Raw genomic sequence first — 18,405 nt, 5'->3', positions numbered from 1 at the left:
GGACTAATAATTAGGAAGCTAATAATAAGGCTATTGCAGAACAACTCCATACTTCATTTCTGTATGTATTATAATTTTTATTTTAAATTGTCAGTAATATTGTTATGTTTAATTTGGTTTGTTACATTTTTTGTTTCTTTTACTAACCTATGAAATTCCTTACAATATCAGGTTAATTATTTGTGTTTTTACCAGATGCTGTGAATTGCTATCTCTCTTTGGTGAGTGTTCTTTGCGTGGGAATTATTAATATTCTGTGTCATCTCTTACATTCATTTGTCTACTTAGTCACAGTGCATTAATCTCTGGCATCAAGAGACACGTTTATCAGCTCTTCAGTTATAATGTTCAGTTTTGTGATTTGAAAAGACAAGGTAAATCATAAAAATCTCTCATGCTGGGAGCTTAAGGAGGTAAATGCATGGCTTAAAGGGGTACTCTCTTGGGAAAAAAAAATTTAATATAAACTGGTGCCAGAAAGTTAAACAGATTTGTAAATTACTTCTATTAAAAAATATTAAGCCTTTCAGTACTTATTAGCTGCTGAATACCACAGAGGAAATTCTTTTCTTTTTGAAACACAGAGCTCTCTGCTGACATCATGACCACAGTGCTCTCTGCTGACATCTCTGTCTATTTTAGGAACTGTCCAGAGCAGCATATGTTTGCTATGAGGATTTTTTTCAGCTCTGGACAGTTCCTAAAATGGACAGAGATGTCATCAGAGAGCACTGTGGTCATGATGTCAGCAGAGAGCTCTATGTTCCAAAAAGAAAACCATTTCCTCTGTAGTATTCAGGAGCTAATAAGTACTGGAAGGATTAAGATTTTTTAATAAAAGTAATTTACACATCTGTTTAACTTTCTGGCACCAGTTGATTTAAAAAAAAAAAGTTTTCCACGGGAGTACCCCTTTAAGTCTTAGTGTAAGGCTCGTTTCAGACTACAGAATTTCCACCTGCAATTCGGCTTTGAAATTGCAGGCAGAAATTCCGCTTACTGAAATGTATAGTATAGTGAATGGGTTTCTGTTCACAAATTCACACTTCGGAATTTGTGAACCAAAAATCCACTTTAAAATTTCCGCCTGAAGAATGGCGTTGCTCATTCTTCAGGCGGAAATACTTGTGGAACACATTGCAGTGTATTGGAGACTGCAGTGTCCGTGCACTCCTAGCACCGACTGATTCAGCCGGTCCTGGCCACACTCGGAATCTCCGGGTGGAAATTTTCTGCCCAGAGATTCCGCAGTGTGAACCTAGCCTAAGGGTCTATTCACAATGCAGAATTTCTGATTGCGGAATTCCGTGTCAAATTAAAACCCACAGACTTCTATGGAATTCTGCACCCTTATTCCCCATTCCCCATTCTGAATTTACACTTGCAGAATTCCGCAAGCAGAAATTCAGTAGTGTGAATGGGTGTGCGGAATCCCATAGAAGTCTATGGGTTTTAATTTGACACGGAATTCCGCAATCAGAAATTCTGCATTGTGAATAGACCCTTAGGGGGGAATATTTGGATTTTGAGAGCACTGAGCTGTCTTTTTGTTAGGGTACAAACCGTATTCTGCAGAAAATTTGCACCTGAATAGAAGGGGGTCCATTGTGGTAGGGCAAAGAATCCTAGAAGGGGTGGCAAAATTTTTAAACAAGGTAAGTAGAGGAAGGACAACGTAGAAAATCAAACAGACAGACGGGCAGATAGGTTAGAGAGGGGTCAGGACATAATGGTGGGTGGAGAAGAGACTTGTGGTTGAAGGTTACGAGTAGTGGATTAGGAGATTCAGTTATTACAAACCAACAAGGAAAACCAATGTACTCACGATAATTCAATAAATCACATTAATGATATTAACCCAATAACGACCATGGACATCTATACTCGTCCAATGGCCGTTACCGGGGTATGACGCGGGCTCCCGACTCGAGCCCGCGTCATACCGGCCAGCCCCCAGCTGATTCCCGTAGCTCGGGGCCGGCGTTAATAGCCGACATGCGGCGATCGCCGCGGCCGGCTATTAACCTTTTAGATCGCCGCTGTCAAAGTTGACAGCGGCATCTAAAGGTGCCTGTATACAGTCCCTGGTGGTCCAGTGGGGTGGATCGCTCCCCCGCAGCGCGATCGCGGGGGAGCGATCCACTACTGAGGTAGCCTGAGGGCTTACCTCTCCTCCTGTGTCGGCTCCGGCTCTCTGAATGATAAAGCCTGGCAGGACCAGGCTTTATCAATCGAGCGCAGAGCACACAGATGAATGGGATTGTATGCAATCCCATTCATCTGTATGAGGAATCAAATGATTCCTCCTAAAAGTCCCCTAAGGGGACTAAAAGTGTAAAAAAAAAAAGTTTAAAAAAAGTTTAAAAACACACACATTAACCCCTTCTTTATTAAAAGTTTAAATCACCCCCCTTTTCCCAAATTCCATATTAAAAATATGTAACCATAATAAAAATAAACATATGTAGTATCGTCGCGTGCGTAAATGTCTGAACTATAAAAATATATCATTAATTAAACCGCACGGTCAATGGCGTACACGCAAAAAAATTCCAAAGTCCAAAATAGCGTATTTTTGGTCACTTTTCATACCATAAAAAAAGGAATAAAAAGCGATCAAGAAGTCCAAACATAAAAATGGTACCGATTAAAACTTCAGATCACGGCGCAAAAAATGAGCTCTCAAACCGCCCTGTACGTGGAAAAATAAAAAAGTTATAGGGGTCAGAAAAGGACAATTTTAAATGTCTAAATTTTCCTGCATGTAGTTATGATTTTTTCCAGAAGTGCGACAAAATCAAACCTATATAAGTAGGGTATCATTTTAATCGTATGTACCTACAGAATAAAGATAAAGTGTAATTTTTACCGAAAAATGTACTGCCTAGAAACAGAAGCCCCCAAAATTTACAAAATGGTGTTTTTTCTTCAATTTTGTCGCACAATGATTTTTTTTTCCGTTTCGCCATAAATGTTTGTGTAAAATGACTCATGTCATTCCAAAGTAGAATTGGTGGCGCAAAAAATAAGCCCTCATATGGATTTTTAGGTGCAAAATTGAAAGGGTTATGATTTTTAAAAGGTGAGGAGGAAAAAACGAAAGTGTAAAAACAGAAAAATGCTTGGTCCTTAAGGGGTTAAAGGTGTAAAACTAGATGACAACTTAAAGTGTTTGTTCACAAATGCCAGAAATCTAGCAAGCAAATTTGGGAGCTTGAGGCCTTCAAACTGGAGGAACATATTAACCCCTTCCAGCAGAATGACTTATATAAACATCAGGATGCGCAAACTAGCTGCATAACCTGACGTTTATATAAGTCATTAACTTAACCCTTCTAGGAGTTTCAAAACTACAACTCCCAGCATGCCCAGACAGCCTTTGGATGTCTGGGCATGCTGGGAGTTATAGTTTTGCAACATCTGGAGGGCCACAGTTTGGAGACCACTGTGTAGTGGTCTTCAATCCGTGCTCTTCCAGATGTTGCACAACTACAACTCTCAGCATGCCCAGACAGTCGAGGCATGTTGTGAGTTGTAGTTCTGTAACATCTAGCCCTTCAGATGTTGCCGAACTACAACTCCCAACATGCCTGGACTGTCTGGGCATGCTTAGAGTTTAAGTTTTTCAACATCTGGAGGGCTACAGTTTTGACACCACTACCCAGTGGTCTCCAAACTGTTCCCCTCCAGTTCTTGCAAAACTATAACTATAACCCTTCGGCTATCTGGGCATGCTGGGAGTTGTAGTTTTGCAGCAACTGGAGGCACACTGGTTGGGAAACATTGTCTATTTCCTAACTTAGTTTTTCCCAACCCATGTGCCTCCAGTTGTAGCAAAAGTACAACTCCCAGCATGCACTGACAGACCATGCATGGTGGGAGTTGTAGTTTTGCAACAGCTGGAGGCACACAGGTTGGGAAACACTGAGTTAAGTAACAAACTCTCAGTGTTTTGCAACCAGTGTGCCTCCAGCTGTTCCATAACTACTACCCCCAGCATGCATGTAGTTATGCAACAGCTGGAGGCATACAACTACAAGTCCCAGTATGCCCTTCTGCTGTCACTGCATGAATACTTAGAGTTGCAGTTTGTCCAACAGCTGGCGGTTTGCCCCCCCCTGTGTGAATGTACAGGCTACATTCACACGGGCAGGGGTTTACAGCGATTTTGTCACTGCAAGTTTGAGATGCAGCAAATTTAAGCTCCCAGCAGGAAACTTGCTGTGTATACCTGCCTGTGTAAATATACCACTACACTACACCTCACAAAATAAAAGGTAAAACACTACGTATACACATACCCCTACACAGTCCCCCCCCCCCCAATAAAAATGAAAAACATCTGAAACTGCACTGTTACCAAAATGGAGCCTTAAGCTATTGCAAAACAACAACTGGAGGCACCCTGTTTGGGAATCACTGGCGTAGAATACCCCTATGTCCACCCCTATGCAAACCCCTAATTTAGGCCTCAAATGCGCATGGCGCTCTCTCACTTCAGAGCCCTGTCGTATTTCAAGTCAACAGTTTGGGGTATGGGGTATTTCCGTACTCGGGAGAAATTGCACTACAAATTTTGGGGAGCTTTTTATCTTTTACCCCTTATGAAAAGGTAAAGTTGGGGTCTACACCAGCCTGTTATTGTAAAAAAATTGAAGTTTTTACACTAACTTGCTGGTGTTGCCCCATACTTTTCATTTTCACAAGAGGTTAATTGAAAAAAAAAAAGACCCCCAAAATTTGTGACGCAATTTATCCTAAGTACGGAAATACCCCATATGTGGATGTAAAGTGGTCTGCTGGCACACTACAGGGCTCGGAAGAGAAGGAGCGCCATTGGGCTTTTGGAGAGAGAATTTGGCTGGAATTGAAGGCCATGTGCGTTTACAAATCCCCCATGGTGCCGGAACGGTGGAACCCCCCCCCACATGTGACCCCATTTTGGAAACTAAACCCCTCACAGAATGTAAAAAGGGGTGCAGTGAGCATTTACACCCCACAGGTGTCAGACAGATTTTTTGGAACAGTGGTCTGGGAAAATGAAAAATTTTATTTTTCATTTGCACCGCCCACTGTTCCAAAAGTTCCGACTTCCATTCCAAACAAATTCTTTCTCCAAAAGCTCAATGGCGCTCCTTCTCTTCTGAGCATTGTACTTCTCTTGCAGAGCATTTACATCCACACATGGGGTATTTCCATACTCAGAAGAAATGGGGTTACAAATTTTGGGGGCATTTTCTCCTATAACCTCTTGTAAAAATTGTAAATTTGGGGGAAAAAACTGCATTGTAGTGATTTTTTTTTCTTCATTTACACATCCGAATTTAACGAAAAGTCGTCAAACACCTGTGGGGTGTTAAGGCTCACTGTACCCCTTATTACATGCCTTGAGGGGTGTAGTTTCCAAAATAGTATGCCATGTGTTTTTTTTTTGTTTTGTTTTTGCTGTTCTGGCACCATAGGGGCTTCCTAAATGCAATATGCCCCCAAAAAACCATTTTGGCAAAATTTGCTTTCAAAAAGCCAAATGTGACTCCTTCTCTTCAGAGAATTGTAGTACGCCAGCAGAGCACTTGACATCCACATATGGGGTATTTCCATACTCAGAAGTGATGGGGTTACAAATTTTTGGGGGCATTTTCTCCTACAACCTCTTGTAAAAATGGTAAATTTGGGGAAAAACTGCAATTTAGTGAAAGAAAAAAAATTTGCGTACACATCTGACTTTAATGAAAAGGCTCACTGTACCCCTTGTTACATGCCTTGAGGGGTGTAGTTTCCAAAATAGTATGCCATGTGTTTTTTTTTTCTTCTGCTGTTATGGATCCATAGGGGCTTCCTAAATGTGACATGCCCCCCAAAAACCATTTCATCAAAATTCACTCTCCAAAATCCCATTGTCGCTCCTTCCCTTCTGAGCCTTCTAGTGCACCCGCCGAACACTTCACATACACATATGAGGTATTTCCTTACTCCACAGAAATTGGGTTACAAATTTTGGGGGGCATTTTCTCCTTTTACCCCTTGTAAAAATTCAAAAACTGGGTCTACAAGAACATGCGAGTGTTTCTCCTTCACTTTGCTGTTAACAAACATTTTATATGCAGTTTTTATAATGGGGTCATTTATGTGGTATTTCTAATATGAAGACCCTTCAAATCCACTTCAAAACTGAACTGGTCCCTGAAAAATTCTGAATTTGATTTTTTTGGGGGATAAATTCGAAAAATGCTGATGAACTTTGAAGCAAACATAAAGTTGACATATTGTATATGTGAATCAATATATAAGTTATTAGGTATGTCTATTTTCCTCACAAGCAGAGAGCTTTAATTTTTCATGACATTTTTGAGTTTTTCACCAAGAAATGATGCAAGTATCAATGAAAATTTACCACTATGATAAAGTAGAAAATGTCACGAAAAAACTATCTCGGAATCAAATTCATAAGTAAAAGCATCCCAGAGTTATTAATGCATAAATTGACTCTGGTCCATAAGGTCAAAATGGGCTGGGTCCTTCAGGGGTTAATGTAGTTGTTGTCACTGAGACATGGCTGGACTCCTCACATGACTAGGCTGTCAATCTGTAGGGGTTTACATTGTTTTGAAAGGAAAGGGTGAACAGGAAAGGTGGCAGAGTTTGTCTGTATATTAGAAGTGATATAAAAGTCAGTGGGGGAGATTTAATAAAATCAGTCCAGGGGTAAAGTGGTGCAGTTGCCCATAGTAACCAATCATATTGCTACTTTAATTTTTAAATGAAAACAACAAATAAATGGAAGTGTCCTGCAAACCATCATTTTGCCCTAGTCTTAAAGGGGATATCCGGGAAAAAACTTTTTATTTCTGGCTCCAGAAAGTTAAACAGATTTGTAAATTACTTCTATTAAAAAATCTTAATCCTTTCAGTACGTATGAGCTGCTGAAGTTGAGTTGTTCTTTTCTGTCTAAGTGCTCTCTGATGACACCTGTCTCGGGAACTGTCCAGAGTAGAAGCAAACCTCTTCTACTTTGTGCAGTTCCCGAGACAAGCAGAGATGTCAGCAGAGAGCACTGTTGCCAGACAGAAAAGAACAACTCAACTTCAGCAGCTGATAATTATTGGAAGGATTAAGATTTTGTTTAATAGAAGTCATTTACAAATCTGTTGAACTTTCTGGAGCCAGTTGATAAAAAAAAAAAAAGATTTTTCCTGGAATACCCCTTTAAACCACAGAATACCCCCTACACAGACAGGAAAAGAGGGGTCATTGTGGTGACAAATATGGTACTATTGATTACAGTTAAAGGGGTTATCCAGGGAAAATACTTTTTTTTATATATATCAACTGGCTCCAGAAAGTTAAACAGATTTGTAAATTACTTCTATTAAATAATCTTAATCCTTTCAGTACTTATGAGCTTCTGAAGTTAAGGTTGTTCTTTTCTGTCTAAGTGCTCTCTGATGACACGTGTCTCGGGAAACGCCCAGTTTAGAAGATGTTTGCTATGGGGGTTTGCTTCAAAACTGGGCGTTTCCTGAGACACGTGTCATCAGAGAGCACTTAGCCAGAAAAGAACAACCTTAACTTCAGAAGCTCATAAGTACTGAAAGGATTAAGATTTTTTTTAATAGAAGTAATTTACAAATCTGTTTAACTTTCTGGAGCCAGTTGATATATTAAAAAAAAGTTTTTTCCTGAAATACCCCTTTAACTTTTGTGGAGCCAGTTTGTGGAGGACCTAACAAGAAGTGATGCTCTATTGGATCTAGTAATTTCCAACAATGCAGAGCTAGTTGGGAATGTAGCTGTGTGTGGACACCAAATCATTCAGCAGGCATCCCGTGCAAATGCCTGGGGGGGGTGTTCAGATCAGCGATTTGCAGCGATTCCAGGCTGATAGGGTCTCTGATGACCCAATAGCCCGGAAAATAGGGATGATCTGAGCTGTCAGAGACATCCCGATCATTCTGAAGGATAGGAGTGAGGTGGCAGGGTCTGACCGGCAAATTGCAGGGCAGAGGCGGAGGTGAAAGTTCATTTCCCCTGCTCTGCCTGCCGCTGGATGTCGGGGAAGAGCTGTGGGAAGATGGCGGCGATGTGTGGGGGCCATGGATGCGGTGGGGACCGCCGGCGGCAGTTACCGGGGTTCACGCGAGGACCAGGGACCGGAGGCTAACAGGAGGCGGCAGGCAGGCGGCGGTGCCCCAGATGCAGCAATGAAGATTGCCGTAAAATGATCTTAACTGCTGCTTCTAGGAGTTACAAAACTACAACTCCCAGCATGCCCAGGCAGCCTTTGGCTGTCTGGGCATGCTGGGAATTGTAGTTTTGCAACATCTGGAAGGACAGTGGTCTCCAAACTGTATCACTCCAATTCAAAGCATGCTGAGACTGTCCAGGCATACTGGGAGTTGTAGTTCAGCAACATCTGGCCCTTCAGATGTTGCCAAACTACAACTCCCAGCATGCCTGGGCAGTCTGGGCATGCTTGGAGTTGAAGTCTTGCAACATCTGGAGGGCTACAGTTTGGAGACCACTACACAGTGGTCTCCAAACTGTTCTCCAGTTGTTGCATAACTAGAACTCCCAACATGTTCTTCGGCTTTCTGAGCATACTGGGAGTTGTAGTATTGCAGCAACTGGAGGCACACTGGTTGGGAAACATTGACTGTTTCCTAACTCAGTGTTTCCCAACCCATGTGACTCCTGCTGTTGCAAAACTCCCAGCATGCACTGACAGACCATGCATGCTGGGAGTTGTAGTTTTGCAACAGCTGGAGGCACATGGGTTGGGAAACACTGAGTTAGGACACAGACACTGGTGCGGAAACACTGCGGTAGTCTGTTACCTAAATCAGTATTTCCCAATCCCAACCAGTGTGCCTCTAGCTGTTGCATAACTTCAACTCCCAGCATGCACGGTCTGTCAGTGCATGCTGGGAGTTGTAGTTTTGAGCCTCCCTCCCCCCCCGTGAATGTACAGGGTACATTCACATGGGCGGGGTTTACAGCAAGTTTCCCCCTTCAAGTTTGAGATGCGGTAAAGTTTCTGCTGCAGTGGGAAACTCACTGTAAATCCCCGCCCATGTGAATGTACCCTAAAAACACTACACTAACCCTAAATAAAGAGTAAAACACTACATATACACTACACGCTTACACTGTCACCGCTCCCCTCCCCCCAATGAAAATTAAAACCGTCTTGTACGTCAGTTTTTCCAAAACAGAGCCTCCAGCTGTTGCAAAATAACAACTCCCAGTATTGCCAAACAGCCATTGACTGTCCAGGCATGTTGGGAGTTCTGCAACAGCTGGAGGCACCCTGTTTGGGGAAAACTGACATACAGTATTTTTGGTAGAGGAGACAAGTGTAACGCTTGCATCGAGTTACAACCCTATGAAAATCTCTAATTTAGGCCTCAAATGCACATGGTGCCCTCTCACTTCGGAGCCCTGTCTTATTTCAAGGCAACAGTTTAGGGCCACATATGGGGTATCTCCGTACTCAGGAGAAATTGCGCAACAAATTTTGGGGGGCTTTTTCTCATTTTACCCCTTATGAAAAGGTAAAGTTGGGGTCTACACCAGCATGTTAGTGTAAAAATTTTTATTTTTTACACTAACATGCTGGTGTTGCCCCATACTTTTAATTTTCATGAGAGGTAAGAGGAAATAAAGACACCAAAAATTTGTAACACAATTTCTCCCAAATACAGAAATACCCCATATGTGGTGGTAAAATGTTCTGCGGGCACACAACAAGGCTCAGGAGTGAGAGCGCACTATTTACATTTGAGGCCTAAACTGGTGATTTGCACAGGGGTGGCTGCTGATTTTACAGCGGTTCTGACATAAACGTGAAAAAAAAAATACCAACATGTGACCCCATTTTGGAAACTACACCCCTCACGGAACGTAATAAGGGGTATAGTGAGCCTTAATACCCCACAGATGTCTGACAGATTTCTGAAACAGTGGTCCGTGAAAATGAAATATTCTTGTTTTTAATTTGCACAGCTCACTGTTACAACGATCTGTCAAACACCAGTGGGGTGTTAAGGCTCACTGTACCACTTGTTATGTTCCTTGAGGGGTGTAGTTTCCCAAATAGTGTGCCATGTGGTTCTTTTTGCTGTTCTGGCACCATAGGGGCTTCTTACATGAGACATGCCCCCCCAAAAACCATTTCAGCAAAATTTGCTTTCCAAAAGCCCATTGTCGCTCCTTCTCTTCTGAGCCCTCTAGTGCACCCACAGATCACTTTACATCCACATATGAGGTATTTCCTTACTCAAGAGAAATGGGGTTTAAAATGTTAGGGGACATTTTCACTTATTAGCCCTTGTGAAAATGAAAAATTTGGGGTAACATCAGCATTTTAGTGAAAACATTTTTTTTTTCATTTTCCCGTCCAAATTTATTGAAAATTTGTCAAACACCTGTGGGGTGTTAAGGCTCACTGTACCACTTGTTACATTCCTTAAGGGGTGTAGTTTCCTAAATAATATATCATGTGGTTTTTTTTGCCGCTGTTCTGGCACCAAAGGGGTTTCCTAAATGCGACATGCCCCCCAAAAACCATTTCAGCAAAATTCGCTCTCCAAAATCCCATTGTTGTTTCTTCTTGAGGGGTGCAGTTTTATAATGGGGTCCATTATGGGATATTTCTAACATAAAGACCCTCAAATTCACTTTAAAACTAAACTGGTCCCTTATTCTGAAAAATTCAGATTAAGAAATTTACTTGAAAAATTGGAAAATTGCTGCTATACTTTGAAGCCCTCTGATGTCTTCCAGAAGTAAAAACATGTCAAGTTTATGATGCACACATAAAGTAGACATATTATATATGTGAATCAATATTTAATTTATTTGAGATGTCCATTTTCCTTACCAGCAGAGAACTTCAAATTATAAAAATGCTAAATATTAAAAATTTTCATGAAATTTTGGCATTTTTCACCAAGAAATGATGCAAGTATCGACGAAAATTAGCAATCTCTGAATCAAATTCATAAGTACAAGCATCCCAGAGTTATTACTGCTTAAAGTGACAGTGGTCAGATGTGCAAAAAATGCTCTGGTCCTTAGGGTCAAAATCGGCTCGGTCCCCAAGGGGTTAATAAATAAGGACCAATATAGTCACTTTTGGCTTAAAGTGCAGGAAATAAAGACATGTTGGGAGAGCAAAGACATATAATTTGAAAAAGTAAAATTTCCCTTGGCTAACTGCCTTCAGGGCATAAACTGGGAGGAGCTGTTGTCAAAAACTGATACAGATGATAAATGGGAGATTTTCAAAACAACACTAAATAACTCTACAGCTAAATTTATCCCTATGGGAAAGAGGTATGAACAATTAAAACTAAATCCTACATGGCTGACAATTGATATTACAAAAGCAATACACACCATAATATTTTTTAACAAAATAGAAATCAGATGAGTCAGCTTTTTAGCAATTATAAAGAGCTTAAAGGAAATCTATCACCAGTGTCACCTGCACTAACCTGTCGGTACCGTGCAGGTGACACTGATGACAACAGTACTCCCCTTGTCCCGTTCCATGGCGGGGATCTCCAGTAATCTTGGCCATTACCTCCAGCTTCAGGCACCTGACTTGGGGCATGGGTGGAGCTTAGTGACATCACCGCTGCTGCTCCCTGCTGGGTCCCGTTGCTAGAGAACAGCAGCGGTGATGTCACTAAGCTCAGCCCGTGCCCCAAGACGGGTGCCCAGAGCTGGAGCTAATGGCCAAGATTACTGGAGATCCCCACCACAGAACGGGACAAGGTAAGTACCGTTGTCATCAGTGTCACCTGTCGTATCTGTCGATACTGACAGGTTAGTTAAGGTGACACTGGTGACAGATTTCCTTTAATAAAATCTGTAAAAATGTAAAGAAAGCAGCAAAAATTTACAATGAAAGGCAGGCCGCCAGAGAAAGCAAAACAAATCCCAAAATATATATATATATAAAAAAAAAAAAGGACAGAGCATGTAGAACCCCATGTAGGGATCAAGAGAAGGCAGAAATACAGAATGAATTATTTAGCTTTGTATTTACAGAGAAAGAGAGAGGAGCTAATGCAGGCTGGGCCAGCGGTGGTAATACATCATGTAATGTACTGATCTGGTTTAATGTAGATATGTCTACAAGAAGAAAGAAAATACAATCTCCTCGAAAAATAACAGTATAACAGGGTGCATTTAGGTAAATGGGAACACTTACTGTACAGATTTATCCCTACTGCACATTTTAAGGGGGTACATTTTGTTCCAAACGCTGGGTGGAGGCTGTGAGGGTCGTAACATCACAACCATGCTCCTTGTGACGTCACACCAAGCCCCCTCAATGCAAGTCTGTGGGAGGAGGCGTGGCAGATGGATCCACAAACTTGTCCACAAAGTGTCCTGATCTGCATGGACAACAATTTAAAAACCAAGCTGGGTCTCAGCACTGTCAGCGCTAATAGATTTACTGTCCTTCCTAGCAGGCAGGGTCTCCAAAGGTTTTGGATGGAAAGAGGCTGATACAATGGTGGTATAATGGTGGTAGTGTAAGTCTGTAAACAATCCAGGAGCAGTTGTATGCCTGGAGCCACCTCCATGTTTTCAGCTTCATTAGTGGCAACTGGAGACCAGACCTTTCACTTTTGACATCTTCTTAGTAGAATGTTGCTGCTTAGCAAGAGGGGGTCCTTCTCACTCTACAAGATACTGGACAGTGTCCTGAGCAGTTGAGGAAGCTTTGGCTTTTAAGGTTTTTGCATATTTGTCACTTCTGTTTCTATTTTCTGCTTTGTACGGTAGTGGTTCTCCTTGTATTTGTTTGCCCTCAGCACTTGCTGTTCAATTCCCATTAAAACAGCTTCACAGCCATCACCCCACTCCTGGAAAGTGTTGACAATGCTACGTATGTCCTTCTTGCGAATGTCCTGTCCAATGCAAAAGTCAACTTCTATTACATGATTGCGTTGATCCAGTTTGCCCCGAATGATGTCTGTTTAAACTGCTTCTATGATTAAATCCTCCAACTCGCGGAGGTTCCTCATGTCTAAATCTTTCAGCAGCACAGAGTATGGAATGCACTTCATCCTGGATGCACAATTGTCAAGTGTTTCAGCTTGTTTTCCTGTACAGCCAAAAGTTCTGGCAAACCGTCCTTTAATGCAACGTAATCTGGATGTGTTCTATAAGCAAACAAATTTAGGAGCTGTAGGTAACCAGAATACGGCCCATCTGCAAGCTCATGTACTGTGGGCAAATCTAGAAGTTCTCCAAATATGTAAACTCCGGAGCTTCCAATACTTGGCTGATGAGGGCTGAAAGAGCTGAACCTTTAGTCCCTTTGGCTAGTAAGAGGAATTGCTCCAGAAAACTACTGGAAGGCTTCTGTTCTCCAGCCACCCTACTACTAGAGGTCTAAGAGCTTACGGCTTTGCTGCTTTGGTCAGGACAAACTCTAACCGTCTGTCTGGTTGTCAGACAGCCATTGGCCTTCCTCCAAACCACTCTGCTCTCCCCAAAACCCTCTGTTTCTCCTTCCAGACTCCTTTTCTCTCACGTAGATGCCTCTGTTTCCTCTTCCTGGCTTTTCCATCCTCCCCAAGACCCCCTCTGTGTTCCCCTCCAAGCTTTTCTGTACTCCCTCTCCCACAGCCCCTCTGTTCCTTTTTAAACTCATCTGGCAGGTAGCAGTTGCAATCCAAGATTAATGGTGCAAAGAAGCAATTTGAGAGTCACAGGCTGAGGGTCACAATACCAGGGCTACCAGTAGATAGAGCTGTGTGCCATACGCACATCACTCCCCTACTCAGATCATGCCCCCAGCCTTTATTTCTAGCCTATGAACTGCCCCTACCACCTGGCCATGTACTCCAGCCATGCCAGACCACGACAGTGGTGTTGTAAAGTAAGAATGCCGCTGTCATGTAGGCGCTCCCAGGACTGTCAATATGAGCTTCTGCTGTGATTTTAACAATTGGTTCCCACAATGTGTGTATGTATGGGGGGGGGGGGGGGAGGGTTGAGGGTTGGGTGGTGATGGGAAACCAGCTAAATATTAGAGACTTTGGGGTTCCAACATATTTTTGCAAGACAAAATTATGTTTTCATTAGTAAAATTTTGGGTTCACGTGGCATTCTGATAACTTTTTATGCCATCTTTTATGAGGCGGTACAAATAAAAAAATCAGTTTTGCCATTGTTTTTTTTATTTATTATCTTTATTTTGTTCTCTGAAAAGCTCAGTCTTGCATCTGGTACACAAGTGTATGAGTATACGCATATATAAAGTTGATTTAAATGATCACTCAGTGTAGCTGCTAATCTTGTGTGACATCTTCGAAATCTGGCAGACAGCCTGGTGGTACGTCAATTGTAACAGACACATTGGCCAGGCTGGCATTTGTAGTTTCACAGCCCTGTCATGAAGTTGTTAATGATATATGAGCATGACAGATCTCCTCAGATGCGCTAAATCTCTATGATAGGCGGTAGCAGGTCTGCTGCAATGAGCAAAACAACTGGAGAAGTTGTAGGGTGTAGAGTTGGAGGTAGGTGCAGAAGGTAGATGAAACCCACTTAACAACTATGACAATTCCTCCTTTACTTTTAACTTCTTGCAGTACAAAAATGCAGGTGTCTTCACAATGCAGTGCAAATTGTAGAATGGTAGTACACTTCACAGTCTGGAATATACAACAGATATTTTTGGCTTGAACATGGGTACTCCTAGTTAACTTGTAGGGTATTATGTGGTGTCTTTACTACCTAATTTCTTTAGGCTAGGTTTCCATACAGGCTTTTTTCTGGCATTTTTGGACAACTGCCACTGCAGTTTTTCAGTCAAGCCAGAATGGGATCCAGTAGGAAGAAGAAGTATAGGTGTGGTGACCAAGTACAGAATAACGTCTTCTTCTGTACTCCTGCCCATCCTGTGTGGCAGATGTTGTTTCAATATCCGTCTTGGGCCCACACTCCTCAGAACTCTCTGTAATGCACAGTTTAATGCAATGTTATATAAATGTTTATGTATGAGTATTTTCTAATAATTGAGTATTTTCTATAATTCTGCATAAGCATTAATGTTATTTTGTTCCAGGAATGTATCTAACCCTGTTTTAAAGCTGTTAATTGTTCCTGCTGTGACCAGTTCCTGAGGTAGACCGTTCCATAAATCCACAGTCCTCACGGTAAAGAAGGCGTGTCGCCCCTTTAGACTAAACCTTTTCTTCTCCAGACGGAGGGAGTGCCCCCTCGTCCTTTGGGGGGGTTTAACCTGGAACAGTTTTTCTCTATATTTATATACTTATATACGTTTATCATATCCCCCCTTAAACGTCTCTTCTCAAGACTAAACAATTGTAACTCCTTTAATCGCTCCTCATAGCTAAGATGTTCCATGCCCCATATTAGTTTAGTCGCGCGTCTCTGCACCCTTTCCAACTCCGCAGTGTCCCTTTTATGAACAGGCGACCAAAACTGAACAGCATATTCCAGGTGAGGCCGTACCAATGCTTTATAAAGGGGGAGTATTATGTCCCTGTCCCTCGAGTCCATGCCTCTTTTTATACATGACAATATCCTGCCGGCTTTGGAAGAAGCAGCCTGACATTGCATGCTATTCTGTAGTCTGTGATATACAAGTACACCCAGATCCTTCTCTACCAGTGACTCTGACAGTTTAATCCCCCCTAAGACATACGATGCATGCATGTTCTTAGTACCCAGATGCATAACTTTACATGTATCCACATTGAACCTCATTTGCCAAGTGGATGCCCAGACACTTAGTCTATCCAAGTCATCTTGTAACTTATGCACATGCTCTATAGACTGTACCGTGCTACAAAGCTTGGTGTCATCTGCAAAGATAGAAACTGAGCTGTTAATACCATCCTCTATATCATTGATAAATAAATTAAACAGCAGCGGGCCCAGTATTGAACCTTGGGGTACACCACCAGGGACCAATCAGAGTACGAATCATTGACCACCACTCTCTGGGTACGATCCATGAGCCAGTGTTCAATCCAGTTACAAACTAAAGTTTCCAAGCCCAAGGACCTTAACTTACCTGTCAGACGTCTGTGAGGGACAGTATCAAACGCTTTGGCAAAATCCAGAAACACTATATCACCAGCCATTCCTCTGTCAAGGCTTCTACTCACCTCTTCATAAAAGCAAATTAGATTGGTTTGACAACTTCTATCCTTAGTAAACCCATGCTGGACACCATGCCAAACCCGAGGTGGAACCTAAAGGGCCGGCCCCCTGTTGCCCAGGAGTCGGCTGAAGAGGGTGCACTGCTGATGTGTTTCTGGCCGGTGGCCATCTTGCCGGAGAGCAGTATAAAGTGCGGAGAGCAGCCGAACCTCTTCAGACCGCATGAAGTTAGTGAGTGGAGGCACGAGAGTCTACAAGTCCTGCGAGTCCTAAAATGGTGCCCAACGCCCGTGAAATTGCAGCGGCAGCTGCCCATGTGTTCCAGGAGCTGGCAGATTGGCTGCAGAAGCTCTTCCTGGAGGACCGATGCCTGCAAGTCCCCCTACTAGAGAGCGCCGACCAGTGGCCAGCTACACTGGATGGCAGAATGCCGACATCATCGAGAGAATTGTTGCCCGTGAGGCTGTCACCACATCACCGGACCTGGGGATCCTGGGCGGAAATCCACGCAGAGGAGTCCGATTTGAGTACCCCGGCGGAAGCCAGTTTTTCTACTCCCTCTACTTTGTCGAGCCCGGAGTCTGCACTCCAGGTCCCACAGTCTGCACCCCAGGTCCTGCAGCCCACGCCATGACCTCAGTCACTCCCCCCCCCTACCCCATTGGGTATTCGGTGATGAGCCAAAGATAATCCAATACATGCACCAGCACCTCCGGCCCCTGCCGGGAAAGGAGCACCCCCCAGTTGCAGCAGTCCTATCGGCAAGAGCCAAACAAGAGGCCCGAATGGTTGCTATAGTCAAGGAAATGAGGGAAAAGAGGAGGCATGATCCCAAAGAACTGCCTTATGAGGTGTGCCAAGCACAGCAGAGGGACACCAAACACCTGGAAAGTTTGTACATCAAAATGTTGGAGAATCCCAGGCCAGGAGAGTCACACCTAGAATGGCCACAGTGATGAAGTTTGACCGAGTCAGGGGGTTTGGCACGCTTATAGATTGCCACCATGGCGGCACCATCCTGGTTAACCAACGATCTGTAAAGAGGGACTATCTCCAAACACATTTACACTCCTTAGAGAGTGGGGAGATTGTAGAATATACGCCAGTCCAAAGTGCTCGCGGAGAGTGGGCGGCAGCAGTGACCTGACCCAAGCATCCTACCCAGCTCCCTTTTGTGTGCTGGAGTTCAGATAAATTTGGCCTGCTGTCCCCAAAGGTGAAAGGTCACGTTGAGGAATAAGAATTCTTTCCCTAGATGCCTGTCCTGGCACCCAAGTATGCATCAAGTACCAAGAAGAAGAAATTGTCTGCAGATGTGCCCTGGGCCTACTCCTGGCATCAATAATGTTTGGCCGCCCCAACAGGCACCAACCAAAGTGCCTTGGCCTACTCCTGCTGAGGAGGAGGTTTGGCCGGCCCATCAGGCACCTACAGTTTGTCCCCCAGTGGCGCAAGCCGCTGCAGCACAGATGGTAGCTACTGTAAGCACCAACATCTCACACTCCAGTCTGTCAAGGGTGGTGGGGAACACCATGGTCAAGCCAATGGAGGGGTTACAGTCCAGAGGGCCCACTTCATGCCCCAGCCCAAAAAGTCTGGAGACCGGCGAGGCTGGGATGGAAAGTTTCCTATTTAAAAACCTTTATGGCGAAAAGTGCATGTCTTCTGCTTTATTGCTGTTATACAAGAAATTACTTGTGTGGAGTCTAATGTTTTTGTTTTCCAGTTCCTGCAACGTTCAAGCAAATGCGCCTGGCAACCATGCCAAGAACTCTAACCGCAAACCATATTCGTAAGCAGTACAGTACCCAGAACTTTTATAGGGTGTTACATTAAATCACAGGGCAAAAGATGATGGTGAAAAACTCTTAATATGGGCCTAATGAAAAAAAATTATAACATGTAAATGACATAAAGTCCATAGTTTTTAATGATAACATGTACATTACATTCAGTCCTTAGTTTTTATTGATAACATGGGGGCCACCACTAAAGGGAAACTTACTGCTTACTGTCATACACTTAACTGAATACTAACACTTTGGGCAAATTTACTAATACTGAATAAGTCTTAAACCTAGACTTGTAAACTTAGATCAGACTGTGTAAAAATGTGCTTGATTTATCACTATGGTTTGGGCTGTTAGATAAATGTGGTGCATCTTTAGACTTTCTATTCTAAAGTTAGACCATTTTTGAGCTCAGTTTAAAGTTGGGCTTGAGAATATTTTGGTGCACAAAGCCTCATG

General features: G+C 42.9%; 1 pseudogene; it reads right to left on the bottom strand.

The window, feature by feature from the left end:
- Positions 1 to 12,610: 12,610 nt before the first annotated feature.
- On the bottom strand, positions 12,611 to 16,325 carry LOC130274560 (COP9 signalosome complex subunit 7b-like; annotated as a pseudogene).
- Positions 16,326 to 18,405: the final 2,080 nt, after the last annotated feature.

The sequence above is a fragment of the Hyla sarda genome, chromosome 5 (assembly GCF_029499605.1).
Source record: "Hyla sarda isolate aHylSar1 chromosome 5, aHylSar1.hap1, whole genome shotgun sequence".
Lineage (NCBI taxonomy): Eukaryota > Metazoa > Chordata > Amphibia > Anura > Hylidae > Hyla > Hyla sarda.
The sequence above is the reverse complement of the archived record's forward strand: the minus strand, read 5'-3'. Positions and strand labels throughout refer to the sequence as shown.